The sequence below is a fragment of the Heterodontus francisci genome, chromosome 22 (genome assembly GCF_036365525.1).
Source record: "Heterodontus francisci isolate sHetFra1 chromosome 22, sHetFra1.hap1, whole genome shotgun sequence".
Lineage (NCBI taxonomy): Eukaryota > Metazoa > Chordata > Chondrichthyes > Heterodontiformes > Heterodontidae > Heterodontus > Heterodontus francisci.
This window is the reverse complement of record NC_090392.1, coordinates 35,218,184-35,235,528: the sequence shown is the minus strand read 5'-3', so window position 1 is coordinate 35,235,528 and position 17,345 is coordinate 35,218,184. Positions and strand designations below refer to the sequence as shown.

Here is a 17,345-nt window from a genome sequence, read left to right as displayed (position 1 = left end):
ATAGCACAACCCGGGCCAAATCTCCCCATAAACCAAGCAGCGGCTCAGCAAAACGTAGGCACATGATATCCGGGTCACTGAACCTCCGAGCAGCTCTTCAAGAACACCCAAGTGACTGAAACTTTCTTTGAGTTGCAATGATGAATCTCCGGTGGAAACAAGTTGGGGGAAATTGCTCCTCCTGAACATTTCTTCTTGGGTAAAAGGGGCAAAAATCCTTTTCAATTTAACCACTGCTGCAGCAGATTCTTGGTGTCTTAAGCACCTTGATAACCCAGCTCTTAACATGCAGCCGCAATTATGACAAGGGGTAAAGGTTCATGACACGCAGAGGGGAAAAAGTTATTTAAGTTATGACAGTCGCTCACAGACTTATTAGCGTTTTGTTCAGTCAGTAACAGAGACATACCTGGATTTATTGATGCAGATTAACATAACTATTCAGCATCACGCAGAGCCGCTAGGAGTACTTTGCCTCCCTTAAAGACGGACACAGCTGATTCTGTAACTGAAGCTAAGGAAACAGGCAGACCTGCCAAATTATCATTTTTATTTTGTTCTTCATTCGGCAAGTAACAGGAACACTAACAAGGTGGCGTTGAAAATGAGATGCACTGCGGCTCCGCTCAATATCAAAGCGCTCCTTCATATTGAACCGAGGAAGAATATACATGAATAAAAGCAAAATACTGTGGATGCTGGAAATCTGAAATAAAAACAAGAAATTCTGGAAATACTCAGCACGACTGGCAGCATCTGTGGAGACAGAAGCAGAGTTAACATTTCGGCTCAGTGACCCTTCTTCAGAACTGGCAAATATTAGAAATGTCAAAGGTTAGAAGCAAGTAAAGCAGGGGTGGAGCAAGAGATAACAAAGGAGAAGGTGTAGATTGGACAAGGCCACAGAATAGCTGACCAGAAGGTCATGGAGCAAAGGCAAACAATATGTTAATGGTGTGTTGAAAGACAAAGCATTAGTACAGAGAGGACTGTTAATGGACTGAAAATTGAACAGCAGCAAGTACAAACAGGAAAAAAAACAGTGGGTAAGCAAACTGAACAAACTAAGATGAAATAAAATAAACATACAAAAAAATGTAAAAAATGTAAAAATGAAAAATAACAAAAAATGAAAGTAAAATGGGGGCCCCGTCATGCTCTGGAATTATTGAACTCAATATTCAGTCCGGCACGCTCTCGTGTGCAGTGGTTCACACCGCAGCCTCACAGCTCCAGCGACCCGCTTTCAATTCTGGGCACTGCCTGCGTGTTGTTTGCAAGTTCTCCCTGTGTCTGCGTGGGATTCCTCTGGGTGCTCCGGTTTCCTCCCACATGCCAAAGACTGGCTGCTTGATAGGTTAATTGGCCATTATAAATTGCCCCTCGTATAGGGAGGTGGTAGGGAAATATAGGGAAGGTGGGGATGTGGTAGGAATATGGAATTCGTGTCGGATTAGTATAAATGGGTGGTCGATGGTCAGCACAGACTCGGTGGGCCGAAGGGCCTGTTTCACTGCTGTATCACCAAACTAAACTAATCGGTCAACGGGATGCTGTTTTTCGAGCTTGTGTTGATGTTCACTGGAACACTGAGGCAATCCCAGGATAGAGATGTGAGCATGAGAGCAGTGGGCAGTCTTGAAATGGCAAGCAACTGGAAGCTCAGGGTCCTGCTTGCGGACTGAGCCGACGTATTCCGCAAAGCGGTCACCCAGTCTGCGTTTGGTCTCCCCAATAAACATGAATATACATGAATTGGATTTAGGCGCCAGTATGTTGCAAAACAAGAAGAAAGAAAAGCACAAATGCCATTAACTCTGACTTTGCAAATGATTCACTGAAAAATTCTTTCATTTGCTGGAAAAGATGACTATTGTGCATCTGAAAATGGGCACCATGGAATTGTGTTGCATACTGACCTGTTTTCCTATATTTGCCTGTCATCTATGCAATTCAATTTGTGTTGGATATTGCTGAGAATCTCATTTCAAGATGAGGGCACAGATATTATTATAATCCTACTGAAAGCCTAAACCTGGAACAAATACTGTGTTACATGGATTGCAACGTTTCGAGGGCTGTGCAGCTAAGGTGAGGAAGACAGGAATGATGTGTTTGATGATTGCGTGGAATGCATTGCAAACTTGGGTTACGTTGCTTGATTTCATTCTACACCTTGAAATTCAGAAACAAGTGAGGCACCAGGTGGAAACCAACAGCTGTCTCTGTGGAAGAGGGGACATGGCTTCCTAATCTAACCATTTGAACTCTGCAAACATTCTGCTGGATCTGAACTGCCCTGTATACCAAGGCCAATTTGTACACTATATAGATTGGCATGCCCAGACTATGCAGAGGACTCCAGGTGGGGTCCAACCAGGACATTATATAGCTGCAGTGAAGCTTCGCCCCCATTATATAACTGCCTCTGTTACGCATTCTACTGCGAGGGTAATCACATTGTATGTAGCAACTCAGCAAAATAAGGACTCATTTGATCAAAATAAAGAGTTTAAAAACACAAATATGTGTCAGTGCAATCAGTAAATAATGAGAAATGAAATCCAGAACTTGGCAAGAATCCCAAGTGGATGTCTTGGTGTGGTTGGACAAGGGAATCTTTGTCAATGATGGCACACTGTGCATTAACACTGCAGCAGCTGCTGCACCTCTTACAAACTTAGTTTCTTAAGGGAGAGTTTTAAAAAAAGGGAATTGGATAATTGCATGAAAGGAGAGGCAAAGAAAAGCAGAGCTAAGGAAGTGGGCCCAAGTGGCAAGTCTTTGAAAAAACTGGCAATGGTACGATGGCCTGAATGGACTGGCGATGTGTTGTGCACTGCTGATCGTCCATGGCTGGGTCAATACCTCTGCAGCCTTGCGAAATGTCACAGTGGAATTGCATTTCAATGAAACAAGCACCACAAATCGATTAAGACTGTATAGTTTAACAATACTTGCAGCTTCCTCAGCGCTGTAACGTGTTGAGTTTCTGTAGTGTAGTGGTGATCACGTTTGCCTAACACGCAAAAGGTCCCCAGTTCGAAACCGGGCAGAAACATTTTCAAAACGAACCCAAACTTCTTCGCAAGAAATATGCAATCATTGACATTCCCCATGAACACAACACAATTTCTCAAAGCCCTCTTTCTCTTGCACATTGTGTGCACAATGCCTTGCACTCGCTCCTCTTTCTAGTCCTGATGCTGCAGAAAGTTCCGCAAAACCGAGCAGTGACACTTTATTTGGCTCAGATGAGAATAGAAACCTGCAACACGAGCTTGCTAAGTAACAGCGAATCTTAGTCTCATTTCAGACGAGGCAAAAGCACATCAGCAATTCACTTTCACCAGCTCCACAGTCGTTGAGACAGGGGCACGCTGCAATATTTTGACCCGCACTGTCCAATTACTCGCTGTCAGCAGCAAGTGGCGTCTGCTGCCTCAATCAACAGGTTACTGGCCATCTCGGGGAGGTAAAATAGCACAACCCGGGCCAAATCTCCCCATCAACCAAGCACCGGCTCAGCAAAACGTAGGCACATGATATCCGGGTCACTGAACCTCCGAGCAGCTCTTACAGAACACCCAAGTGACTGAAACTTTCTTTGAGTTGCAATGATGAATCTCCGGTGGAAACAAGTTGGGGCAAATTGCTCCTCCTGAACATTTCTTCTTGGGTAAAAGGGGCAAAAATCCTTTTCAATTTAACCACTGCTGCAGCAGATTCTTGGTGTCTTAAGCACCTTGATAACCCAGCTCTTAACATGCAGCCGCAATTATGACAAGGGGTGAAGGTTCATGACACGCAGAGGGGAAAAAGTTATTTAAGTTATGACAGTCGCTCACAGATTTATTAGCGTTTTGTTCAGTCAGTAACAGAGACATACCTGGATTTATTGATGCAGATTAACATAACTATTCAGCGTCACGCTGAGCCGCTAGGAGTACTTTGCCTCCCTTAAAGACAGACACGGCTGATTCTGTAACTGAAGCTAAGGAAACAGGCAGACCTGCCAAATTATTATTTTATTTTGTTCTTCATTCGGCAAGTAACAGGAACACTAACAAGGTGGCGTTGAAAATGAGATGCACTGCGGCTCCGCTCAATATCAAAGCGCTCCTTCATATTGAACCGAGGAAGAATATACATGAATAAAAGCAAAATACTGTGGATGCTGGAAATCTGAAATAAAAACAAGAAATTCTGGAAATACTCAGCACGACTGGCAGCATCTGTGGAGACAGAAGCAGAGTTAACATTTCGGCTCAGTGACCCTTCTTCAGAACTGGCAAATATTAGAAATGTCAAAGGTTAGAAGCAAGTAAAGCGGGGGTGGAGCAAGAGATAACAAAGGAGAAGGTGTAGATTGGACAAGGCCACAGAATAGCTGACCAGAAGGTCATGGAGCAAAGGCAAACAATATGTTAATGGTGTGTTGAAAGACAAAGCATTAGTATAGAGAGGACTGTTAATGGACTGAAAATTGAACAGCAGCAAGTACAAACAGGAAAAAAAACAGTGGGTAAGCAAACTGAACAAACTAAGATGAAATAAAATAAACATACAAAAAAATGTAAAAAATGTAAAAATGAAAAATAACAAAAAATGAAAGAAAAATGGGGGCCCCGTCATGCTCTGGAATTATTGAACTCAATATTCAGTCCGGCACGCTCTCGTGTGCAGTGGTTCACACCGCAGCCTCACAGCTCCAGCGACCCGCTTTCAATTCTGGGCACTGCCTGCGTGGTGTTTGCAAGTTCTCCCTGTGTCTGCGTGGGATTCCTCTGGGTGCTCCGGTTTCCTCCCACATGCCAAAGACTGGCTGCTTGATAGGTTAATTGGCCATTATAAATTGCCCCTCGTATAGGGAGGTGGCAGGGAAATATAGGGAAGGTGGGGATGTGGTAGGAATATGGAATTCGTGTCGGATTAGTATAAATGGGTGGTCGATGGTCAGCACAGACTCGGTGGGCCGAAGGGCCTGTTTCACTGCTGTATCACCAAACTAAACTAATCGGTCAACGGGATGCTGTTTTTCGAGCTTGTGTTGATGTTCACTGGAACACTGAGGCAATCCCAGGATAGAGAAGTGAGCATGAGAGCAGTGGGCAGTCTTGAAATGGCAAGCAACCGGAAGCTCAGGGTCCTGCTTGCGGACTGAGCCGACGTATTCCGCAAAGCGGTCACCCAGTCTGCGTTTGGTCTCCCCAATAAACATGAATATACATGAATTGGATTTAGGCGCCAGTATGTTGCAAAACAAGAAGAAAGAAAAGCACAAATGCCATTAACTCTGACTTTGCAAATGATTCACTGAAAAATTATTTCATTTGCTGGAAAAGATGACTATTGTGCATCTGAAAATGGGCACCATGGAATTGTGTTGCATACTGACCTGTTTTCCTATATTTGCCTGTCATCTATGCAATTCAATTTGTGTTGGATATTGCTGAGAATCTCATTTCAAGATGAGGGCACAGATATTATTATAATCCTACTGAAAGCCTAAACCTGGAACAAATACTGTGTTACATGGATTGCAACGTTTCGAGGGCTGTGCAGCTAAGGTGAGGAAGACAGGAATGATGTGTTTGATGATTGCGTGGAATGCATTGCAAACTTGGGTTACGTTGCTTGATTTCATTCTACACCTTGAAATTCAGAAACAAGTGAGGCACCAGGTGGAAACCAACAGCTGTCTCTGTGGAAGAGGGGACATGGCTTCCTAATCTAACCATTTGAACTCTGCAAACATTCTGCTGGATCTGAACTGCCCTGTATACCAAGGCCAATTTGTACACTATATAGATTGGCATGCCCAGACTATGCAGAGGACTCCAGGTGGGGTCCAACCAGGACATTATATAGCTGCAGTGAAGCTTCGCCCCCATTATATAACTGCCTCTGTTACGCATTCTACTGCGAGGGTAATCACATTGTATGTAGCAACTCAGCAAAATAAGGACTCATTTGATCAAAATAAAGAGTTTAAAAACACAAATATGTGTCAGTGCAATCAGTAAATAATGAGAAATGAAATCCAGAACTTGGCAAGAATCCCAAGTGGATGTCTTGGTGTGGTTGGACAAGGGAATCTTTGTCAATGATGGCACACTGTGCATTAACACTGCAGCAGCTGCTGCACCTCTTACAAACTTAGTTTCTTAAGGGAGAGTTTTAAAAAAAGGGAATTGGATAATTGCATGAAAGGAGAGGCAAAGAAAAGCAGAGCTAAGGAAGTGGGCCCAAGTGGCAAGTCTTTGAAAAAACTGGCAATGGTACGATGGCCTGAATGGACTGGCGATGTGTTGTGCACTGCTGATCGTCCATGGCTGGGTCAATACCTCTGCAGCCTTGCGAAATGTCACAGTGGAATTGCATTTCAATGAAACAAGCACCACAAATCGATTAAGACTGTATAGTTTAACAATACTTGCAGCTTCCTCAGCGCTGTAACGTGTTGAGTTTCTGTAGTGTAGTGGTGATCACGTTTGCCTAACACGCAAAAGGTCCCCAGTTCGAAACCGGGCAGAAACATTTTCAAAACGAACCCAAACTTCTTCGCAAGAAATATGCAATCATTGACATTCCCCATGAACACAACACAATTTCTCAAAGCCCTCTTTCTCTTGCACATTGTGTGCACAATGCCTTGCACTCGCTCCTCTTTCTAGTCCTGATGCTGCAGAAAGTTCCGCAAAACCGAGCAGTGACACTTTATTTGGCTCAGATGAGAATAGAAACCTGCAACACGAGCTTGCTAAGTAACAGCGAATCTTAGTCTCATTTCAGACGAGGCAAAAGCACATCAGCAATTCACTTTCACCAGCTCCACAGTCGTTGAGACAGGGGCACGCTGCAATATTTTGACCCGCACTGTCCAATTACTCGCTGTCAGCAGCAAGTGGCGTCTGCTGCCTCAATCAACAGGTTACTGGCCATCTCGGGGAGGTAAAATAGCACAACCCGGGCCAAATCTCCCCATCAACCAAGCACCGGCTCAGCAAAACGTAGGCACATGATATCCGGGTCACTGAACCTCCGAGCAGCTCTTACAGAACACCCAAGTGACTGAAACTTTCTTTGAGTTGCAATGATGAATCTCCGGTGGAAACAAGTTGGGGCAAATTGCTCCTCCTGAACATTTCTTCTTGGGTAAAAGGGGCAAAAATCCTTTTCAATTTAACCACTGCTGCAGCAGATTCTTGGTGTCTTAAGCACCTTGATAACCCAGCTCTTAACATGCAGCCGCAATTATGACAAGGGGTGAAGGTTCATGACACGCAGAGGGGAAAAAGTTATTTAAGTTATGACAGTCGCTCACAGATTTATTAGCGTTTTGTTCAGTCAGTAACAGAGACATACCTGGATTTATTGATGCAGATTAACATAACTATTCAGCGTCACGCTGAGCCGCTAGGAGTACTTTGCCTCCCTTAAAGACAGACACGGCTGATTCTGTAACTGAAGCTAAGGAAACAGGCAGACCTGCCAAATTATTATTTTATTTTGTTCTTCATTCGGCAAGTAACAGGAACACTAACAAGGTGGCGTTGAAAATGAGATGCACTGCGGCTCCGCTCAATATCAAAGCGCTCCTTCATATTGAACCGAGGAAGAATATACATGAATAAAAGCAAAATACTGTGGATGCTGGAAATCTGAAATAAAAACAAGAAATTCTGGAAATACTCAGCACGACTGGCAGCATCTGTGGAGACAGAAGCAGAGTTAACATTTCGGCTCAGTGACCCTTCTTCAGAACTGGCAAATATTAGAAATGTCAAAGGTTAGAAGCAAGTAAAGCGGGGGTGGAGCAAGAGATAACAAAGGAGAAGGTGTAGATTGGACAAGGCCACAGAATAGCTGACCAGAAGGTCATGGAGCAAAGGCAAACAATATGTTAATGGTGTGTTGAAAGACAAAGCATTAGTATAGAGAGGACTGTTAATGGACTGAAAATTGAACAGCAGCAAGTACAAACAGGAAAAAAAACAGTGGGTAAGCAAACTGAACAAACTAAGATGAAATAAAATAAACATACAAAAAAATGTAAAAAATGTAAAAATGAAAAATAACAAAAAATGAAAGAAAAATGGGGGCCCCGTCATGCTCTGGAATTATTGAACTCAATATTCAGTCCGGCACGCTCTCGTGTGCAGTGGTTCACACCGCAGCCTCACAGCTCCAGCGACCCGCTTTCAATTCTGGGCACTGCCTGCGTGGTGTTTGCAAGTTCTCCCTGTGTCTGCGTGGGATTCCTCTGGGTGCTCCGGTTTCCTCCCACATGCCAAAGACTGGCTGCTTGATAGGTTAATTGGCCATTATAAATTGCCCCTCGTATAGGGAGGTGGCAGGGAAATATAGGGAAGGTGGGGATGTGGTAGGAATATGGAATTCGTGTCGGATTAGTATAAATGGGTGGTCGATGGTCAGCACAGACTCGGTGGGCCGAAGGGCCTGTTTCACTGCTGTATCACCAAACTAAACTAATCGGTCAACGGGATGCTGTTTTTCGAGCTTGTGTTGATGTTCACTGGAACACTGAGGCAATCCCAGGATAGAGAAGTGAGCATGAGAGCAGTGGGCAGTCTTGAAATGGCAAGCAACCGGAAGCTCAGGGTCCTGCTTGCGGACTGAGCCGACGTATTCCGCAAAGCGGTCACCCAGTCTGCGTTTGGTCTCCCCAATAAACATGAATATACATGAATTGGATTTAGGCGCCAGTATGTTGCAAAACAAGAAGAAAGAAAAGCACAAATGCCATTAACTCTGACTTTGCAAATGATTCACTGAAAAATTATTTCATTTGCTGGAAAAGATGACTATTGTGCATCTGAAAATGGGCACCATGGAATTGTGTTGCATACTGACCTGTTTTCCTATATTTGCCTGTCATCTATGCAATTCAATTTGTGTTGGATATTGCTGAGAATCTCATTTCAAGATGAGGGCACAGATATTATTATAATCCTACTGAAAGCCTAAACCTGGAACAAATACTGTGTTACATGGATTGCAACGTTTCGAGGGCTGTGCAGCTAAGGTGAGGAAGACAGGAATGATGTGTTTGATGATTGCGTGGAATGCATTGCAAACTTGGGTTACGTTGCTTGATTTCATTCTACACCTTGAAATTCAGAAACAAGTGAGGCACCAGGTGGAAACCAACAGCTGTCTCTGTGGAAGAGGGGACATGGCTTCCTAATCTAACCATTAGAACTCTGCAAACATTCTGCTGGATCTGAACTGCCCTGTATACCAAGGCCAATTTGTATACTATATAAATTGGCATGTCCAGACTATGCAGAGGACTCCAGGTGGGGTCCATCCAGGACATTATATAGCTGCAGTGAAGCTTCGCCCCCATTATATAACTGCCTCTGTTACGCATTCTACTGCGAGGGTAATCACATTGTATGTAGCAACTCAGCAAAATAAGGACTCATTTGATCAAAATAAAGAGTTTAAAAACACAAATATGTGTCAGTGCAATCAGTAAATAATGAGAAATGAAATCCAGAAGTTGGCAAGAATCCCAAGTGGATGTCTTGGTGTGGTTGGGGAAGGGAATCTTTGTCAATGATGGCACACTGTGCATTAATTAACACTGCAGCAGCTGCTGCACCTCTTACAAACTTAGTTTCTTAAGGGAGAGTTTTAAAAAAAGGGAATTGGATAATTGCATGAAAGGAGAGGCAAAGAAAAGCAGAGCTAAGGAAGTGGGCCCAAGTGGCAAGTCTTTGAAAAAACTGGCAATGGTACGATGGCCTGAATGGACTGGCGATGTGTTGTGCACTGCTGATCGTCCATGGCTGGGTCAATACCTCTGCAGCCTTGCGAAATGTCACAGTGGAATTGCATTTCAATGAAACAAGCACCACAAATCGATTAAGACTGTATAGTTTAACAATACATGCAGCTTCCTCAGCGCTGTAACGTGTTGAGTTTCTGTAGTGTAGTGGTGATCGCGTTTGCCTAACACGCAAAAGGTCCCCAGTTCGAAACTGGCCAGAAACATTTTCAAAACGAACCCAAACTTCTTCGCAAGAAATATGCAATCATTGACATTCCCCATGAACACAACACAATTTCTCAAAGCCCTCTTTCTCTTGCACATTGTGTGCACAATGCCTTGCACTCGGTCCTTTTTCTCGTCCTGATGCTGCAGAAAGTTCCTCAAAACCGAGCAGTGACACTTTATTTGGCTCAGATGAGAATAGAAACCTGCAACACGAGCTTGCTTAGTAACAGCGAATCTTAGTCTCATTTCAGACGAGGCAAAAGCACATCAGCAATTCACTTTCACCAGCTCCACAGTCGTTGAGACAGGGGCACGCTGCAATATTTTGAACGGCACTGTCCAATTACTCGCTGTCAGCAGCAAGAGGCGTCTGCTGCCTCAATCAACAGGTTACTGGCCATCTCGGGGAGGTAAAATAGCACAACCCGGGCCAAATCTCCCCAGAAACCAAGCACCGGCTCCGCAAAACGTAGGCACATGATATCCGGGTCACTGAACCTCCGAGCAGCTCTTACAGAACACCCAAGTGACTGAAACTTTCTTTGAGTTGCAATGATGAATCTCCGGTGGAAACAAGTTGGGGGAAATTGCTCCTCCTGAACATTTCTTCTTGGGTAAAAGGGGCAAAAATCCTTTTCAATTTAACCACTGCTGCAGCAGATTCTTGGTGTCTTAAGCACCTTGATAACCCAGCTCTTAACATGCAGCCGCAATTATGACAAGGGGTAAAGGTTCATGACACGCAGAGGGGAAAAAGTTATTTAAGTTATGACAGTCGCTCACAGATTTATTAAAGTTTTGTTCAGTCAGTAACAGAGACATACCTGGATTTATTGATGCAGATTAACATAACTATTCAGCGTCACGCAGAGCCGCTAGGAGTACTTTGCCTCCCTTAAAGACGGACACAGCTGATTCTGTAACTGAAGCGAAGGAAACAGGCAGACCTGCCAAATTATCATTTTATTTTGTTCTTCATTCGGCAAGTAACAGGAACACTAACAAGGTGGCGTTGAAAATGAGATGCACTGCGGCTCCGCTCAATATCAAAGCGCTCCTTCATATTGAACCGAGGAAGAATATACATGAATAAAAGCAAAATACTGTGGATGCTGGAAATCTGAAATAAAAACAAGAAATTCTGGAAATACTCAGCAGGTCTGGCAGCATCTGTGGAGACAGAAGCAGAGTTAACATTTCGGCTCAGTGACCCTTCTTCAGAACTGGCAAATATTAGAAATGTCAAAGGTTAGAAGCAAGTAAAGCGGGGGTGGAGCAAGAGATAACAAAGGAGAAGGTGTAGATTGGACAAGGCCACAGAATAGCTGACCAGAAGGTCATGGAGCAAAGGCAAACAATATGTTAATGGTGTGTTGAAAGACAAAGCATTAGTACAGAGAGGACTGTTAATGGACTGAAAATTGAACAGCAGCAAGTACAAACAGGAAAAAAAACAGTGGGTAAGCAAACTGAACAAACTAAGATGAAATAAAATAAACATACAAAAAAATGTAAAAAATGTAAAAATGAAAAATAACAAAAAATGAAAGTAAAATGGGGGCCCCGTCATGCTCTGGAATTATTGAACTCAATATTCAGTCCGGCACGCTCTCGTGTGCAGTGGTTCACACCGCAGCCTCACAGCTCCAGCGACCCGCTTTCAATTCTGGGCACTGCCTGCGTGGTGTTTGCAAGTTCTCCCTGTGTCTGCGTGGGATTCCTCTGGGTGCTCCGGTTTCCTCCCACATGCCAAAGACTGGCTGCTTGATAGGTTAATTGGCCATTATAAATTGCCCCTCGTATAGGGAGGTGGTGGGGAAATATAGGGAAGGTGGGGATGTGGTAGGAATATGGAATTCGTGTCGGATTAGTATAAATGGGTGGTCGATGGTCAGCACAGACTCGGTGGGCCGAAGGGCCTGTTTCACTGCTGTATCACCAAACTAAACTAATCGGTCAACGGGATGCTGTTTTTCGAGCTTGTGTTGATGTTCACTGGAACACTGAGGCAATCCCAGGATAGAGATGTGAGCATGAGAGCAGTGGGCAGTGTTGAAATGGCAAGCAACTGGAAGCTCAGGGTCCTGCTTGCGGACTGAGCCGACGTATTCCGCAAAGCGGTCACCCAGTCTGCGTTTGGTCTCCCCAATAAACATGAATATACATGAATTGGATTTAGGCGCCAGTATGTTGCAAAACAAGAAGAAAGAAAAGCACAAATGCCATTAACTCTGACTTTGCAAATGATTCACTGAAAAATTCTTTCATTTGCTGGAAAAGATGACTATTGTGCATCTGAAAATGGGCACCATGGAATTGTGTTGCATACTGACCTGTTTTCCGATATTTGCCTGTCATCTATGCAATTCAATTTGTGTTGGATATTGCTGAGAATCTCATTTCAAGATGAGGGCACAGATATTATTATAATACGGCTGAAAGCCTAAACCTGGAACAAATACTGTGTTACATGGATTGCAACGTTTCGAGGGCTGTGCAGCTAAGGTGAGGAAGACAGGAATGATGTGTTTGATGATTGCGTGGAATGCATTGCAAACTTGGGTTACGTTGCTTGATTTCATTCTACACCTTGAAATTCAGAAACAAGTGAGGCACCAGGTGGAAACCAACAGCTGTCTCTGTGGAAGAGGGGACATGGCTTCCTAATCTAACCATTTGAACTCTGCAAACATTCTGCTGGATCTGAACTGCCCTGTATACCAAGGCCAATTTGTATACTATAGAAATTGGCATGCCCAGACTATGCAGAGGACTCCAGGTGGGGTCCATCCAGGACATTATATAGCTGCAGTGAAGCTTCGCCCCCATTATATAACTGCCTCTGTTACGCATTCTACTGCGAGGGTAATCACATTGTATGTAGCAACTCAGCAAAATAAGGACTCATTTGATCAAAATAAAGAGTTTAAAAACACAAATATGTGTCAGTGCAATCAGTAAATAATGAGAAATGAAATCCAGAAGTTGGCAAGAATCCCAAGTGGATGTCTTGGTGTGGTTGGGGAAGGGAATCTTTGTCAATGATGGCACACTGTGCATTAACACTGCAGCAGCTGCTGCACCTCTTACAAACTTAGTTTCTTAAGGGAGAGTTTTAAAAAAAGGGAATTGGATAATTGCATGAAAGGAGAGGCAAAGAAAAGCAGAGCTAAGGAAGTGGGCCCAAGTGGCAAGTCTTTGAAAAAACTGGCAATGGTACGATGGCCTGAATGGACTGGCGATGTGTTGTGCACTGCTGATCGTCCATGGCTGGGTCAATACCTCTGCAGCCTTGCGAAATGTCACAGTGGAATTGCATTTCAATGAAACAAGCACCACAAATCGATTAAGACTGTATAGTTTAACAATACATGCAGCTTCCTCAGCGCTGTAAGGTGTTGAGTTTCTGTAGTGTAGTGGTGATCGCGTTTGCCTAACACGCAAAAGGTCCCCAGTTCGAAACTGGGCAGAAACATTTTCAAAACGAACCCAAACTTCTTCGCAAGAAATATGCAATCATTGGCATTCCCCATGAACACAACACAATTTCTCAAAGCCCTCTTTCTCTTGCACTTTGTGTGCACAATGCCTTGCACTCGCTCCTCTTTCTCGTCCTGATGCTGCAGAAAGTTCCGCAAAACCGAGCAGTGACACTTCATTTGGCTCAGATGAGAATAGAAACCTGCAACACGAGCATGCTTAGTAACAGCGAATCTTAGTCTCATTTCAGACGAGGCAAAAGCACATCAGCAATTCACTTTCACCAGCTCCACAGTCGTTGAGACAGGGGCACGCTGCAATATTTTGACCCGCACTGTCCAATTACTCGCTGTCAGCAGCAAGTGGCGTCTGCTGCCTCAATCAACAGGTTACTGGCCATCTCGGGGAGGTAAAATAGCACAACCCGGGCCAAATCTCCCCATCAACCAAGCACCGGCTCAGCAAAACGTAGGCACATGATATCCGGGTCACTGAACCTCCGAGCAGCTCTTACAGAACACCCAAGTGACTGAAACTTTCTTTGAGTTGCAATGATGAATCTCCGGTGGAAACAAGTTGGGGCAAATTGCTCCTCCTGAACATTTCTTCTTGGGTAAAAGGGGCAAAAATCCTTTTCAATTTAACCACTGCTGCAGCAGATTCTTGGTGTCTTAAGCACCTTGATAACCCAGCTCTTAACATGCAGCCGCAAATATGACAAGGGGTGAAGGTTCATGACACGCAGAGGGGAAAAAGTTATTTAAGTTATGACAGTCGCTCACAGATTTATTAGCGTTTTGTTCAGTCAGTAACAGAGACATACCTGGATTTATTGATGCAGATTAACATAACTATTCAGCGTCACGCAGAGCCGCTAGGAGTACTTTGCCTCCCTTAAAGACGGACACGGCTGATTCTGTAACTGAAGCTAAGGAAACAGGCAGACCTGCCAAATTATTATTTTATTTTGTTCTTCATTCGGCAAGTAACAGGAACACTAACAAGGTGGCGTTGAAAATGAGATGCACTGCGGCTCCGCTCAATATCAAAGCGCTCCTTCATATTGAACTGAGGAAGAATATACATGAATAAAAGCAAAATACTGTGGATGCTGGAAATCTGAAATAAAAACAAGAAATTCTGGAAATACTCAGCAGGTCTGGCAGCATCTGTGGAGACAGAAGCAGAGTTAACATTTCGGCTCAGTGACCCTTCTTCAGAACTGGCAAATATTAGAAATGTCAAAGGTTAGAAGCAAGTAAAGCGGGGGTGGAGCAAGAGATAACAAAGGAGAAGGTGTAGATTGGACAAGGCCACAGAATAGCTGACCAGAAGGTCATGGAGCAAAGGCAAACAATATGTTAATGGTGTGTTGAAAGACAAAGCATTAGTACAGAGAGGACTGTTAATGGACTGAAAATTGAACAGCAGCAAGTACAAACAGGAAAAAAAACAGTGGGTAAGCAAACTGAACAAACTAAGATGAAATAAAATAAACATACAAAAAAATGTAAAAAATGTAAAAATGAAAAATAACAAAAAATGAAAGTAAAATGGGGGCCCCGTCATGCTCTGGAATTATTGAACTCAATATTCAGTCCGGCACGCTCTCGTGTGCAGTGGTTCACACCGCAGCCTCACAGCTCCAGCGACCCGCTTTCAATTCTGGGCACTGCCTGCGTGGTGTTTGCAAGTTCTCCCTGTGTCTGCGTGGGATTCCTCTGGGTGCTCCGGTTTCCTCCCACATGCCAAAGACTGGCTGCTTGATAGGTTAATTGGCCATTATAAATTGCCCCTCGTATAGGGAGGTGGTGGGGAAATATAGGGAAGGTGGGGATGTGGTAGGAATATGGAATTCGTGTCGGATTAGTATAAATGGGTGGTCGATGGTCAGCACAGACTCGGTGGGCCGAAGGGCCTGTTTCACTGCTGTATCACCAAACTAAACTAATCGGTCAACGGGATGCTGTTTTTCGAGCTTGTGTTGATGTTCACTGGAACACTGAGGCAATCCCAGGATAGAGATGTGAGCATGAGAGCAGTGGGCAGTCTTGAAATGGCAAGCAACCGGAAGCTCAGGGTCCTGCTTGCGGACTGAGCCGACGTATTCCGCAAAGCAGTCACCCAGTCTGCGTTTGGTCTCCCCAATAAACATGAATATACATGAATTGGATTTAGGCGCCAGTATGTTGCAAAACAAGAAGAAAGAAAAGCACAAATGCCATTAACTCTGACTTTGCAAATGATTCACTGAAAAATTCTTTCATTTGCTGGAAAAGATGACTATTGTGCATCTGAAAATGGGCACCATGGAATTGTGTTGCATACTGACCTGTTTTCCTATATTTGCCTGTCATCTATGCAATTCAATTTGTGTTGGATATTGCTGAGAATCTCATTTCAAGATGAGGGCACAGATATTATTATAATACGGCTGAAAGCCTAAACCTGGAACAAATACTGTGTTACATGGATTGCAACGTTTCGAGGGCTGTGCAGCTAAGGTGAGGAAGACAGGAATGATGTGTTTGATGATTGCGTGGAATGCATTGCAAACTTGGGTTACGTTGCTTGATTTCATTCTACACCTTGAAATTCAGAAACAAGTGAGGCACCAGGTGGAAACCAACAGCTGTCTCTGTGGAAGAGGGGACATGGCTTCCTAATCTAACCATTTGAACTCTGCAAACATTCTGCTGGATCTGAACTGCCCTGTATACCAAGGCCAATTTGTATACTATATAAATTGGCATGCCCAGACTATGCAGAGGACTCCAGGTGGGGTCCAACCAGGACATTATATAGCTGCAGTGAAGCTTCGCCCCCATTATATAACTGCCTCTGTTACGCATTCTACTGCGAGGGTAATCACATTGTATGTAGCATCTCAGCAAAATAAGGACTCATTTGATCAAAATAAAGAGTTTAAAAACACAAATATGTGGCAGTGCAATCAGTAAATAATGAGAAATGAAATCCAGAAGTTGGCAAGAATCCCAAGTGGATGTCTTGGTGTGGTTGGGGAAGGGAATCTTTGTCAATGATGGCACACTGTGCATTAACACTGCAGCAGCTGCTGCACCTCTTACAAACTTAGTTTCTTAAGGGAGAGTTTTAAAAAAAGGGAATTGGATAATTGCATGAAAGGAGAGGCAAACAAAAGCAGAGCAAAGGAAGTGGGCCCAAATGGCAAGTCTTTCATAACACTCCCATGGTACGATGGCCTGAATGGACTGGCGATGTGTTGTGCACTGCTGATCGTCCATGGCTGGGTCAATACCTCTGCAGCCTTGCGAAATGTCACAGTGGAATTGCATTTCAATGAAACAAGCACCACAAATCGATTAAGACTGTATAGTTTAACAATACTTGCAGCTTCCTCAGCGCTGTAACGTGTTGAGTTTCTGTAGTGTAGTGGTGATCACGTTTGCCTAACACGCAAAAGGTCCCCAGTTCGAAACTGGGCAGAAACATTTTCAAAACGAACCCAAACTTCTTCGCAAGAAATATGCAATCATTGACATTCCCCATGAACACAACACAATTTCTCAAAGCCCTCTTTCTCTTGCACATTGTGTGCACAATGCCTTGCACTCGCTCCTCTTTCTAGTCCTGATGCTGCAGAAAGTTCCGCAAAACCGAGCAGTGACACTTTATTTGGCTCAGATGAGAATAGAAACCTGCAACACGAGCTTGCTAAGTAACAGCGAATCTTAGTCTCATTTCAGACGAGGCAAAAGCACATCAGCAATTCACTTTCACCAGCTCCACAGTCGTTGAGACAGGGGCACGCTGCAATATTTTGACCCGCACTGTCCAATTACTCGCTGTCAGCAGC

The 17,345-nt window shown here is 43.9% G+C and overlaps 5 non-coding genes across 5 annotated transcripts; all 5 read left to right on the top strand.

Moving 5' to 3' along the window:
- The first annotated feature begins 2,988 nt into the window (after window positions 1-2,988).
- On the top strand, window positions 2,989-3,061 carry trnav-aac (transfer RNA valine (anticodon AAC)). The gene has a single exon. It is a non-coding gene; the product is annotated as a tRNA-Val (tRNA).
- A 3,406-nt stretch (window positions 3,062-6,467) lies between these two features.
- Window positions 6,468-6,540, top strand: trnav-aac (transfer RNA valine (anticodon AAC)). Its single transcript has one exon. It is a non-coding gene; the product is annotated as a tRNA-Val (tRNA).
- Window positions 6,541-9,950: 3,410 nt separating this feature from the next.
- On the top strand, window positions 9,951-10,023 carry trnav-aac (transfer RNA valine (anticodon AAC)). The gene has a single exon. It is a non-coding gene; the product is annotated as a tRNA-Val (tRNA).
- Window positions 10,024-13,429: 3,406 nt separating this feature from the next.
- Window positions 13,430-13,502, top strand: trnav-aac (transfer RNA valine (anticodon AAC)). Its single transcript has one exon. It is a non-coding gene; the product is annotated as a tRNA-Val (tRNA).
- A 3,405-nt stretch (window positions 13,503-16,907) lies between these two features.
- trnav-aac (transfer RNA valine (anticodon AAC)) lies at window positions 16,908-16,980 on the top strand. The gene has a single exon. It is a non-coding gene; the product is annotated as a tRNA-Val (tRNA).
- The last annotated feature ends 365 nt before the right edge of the window (window positions 16,981-17,345 follow it).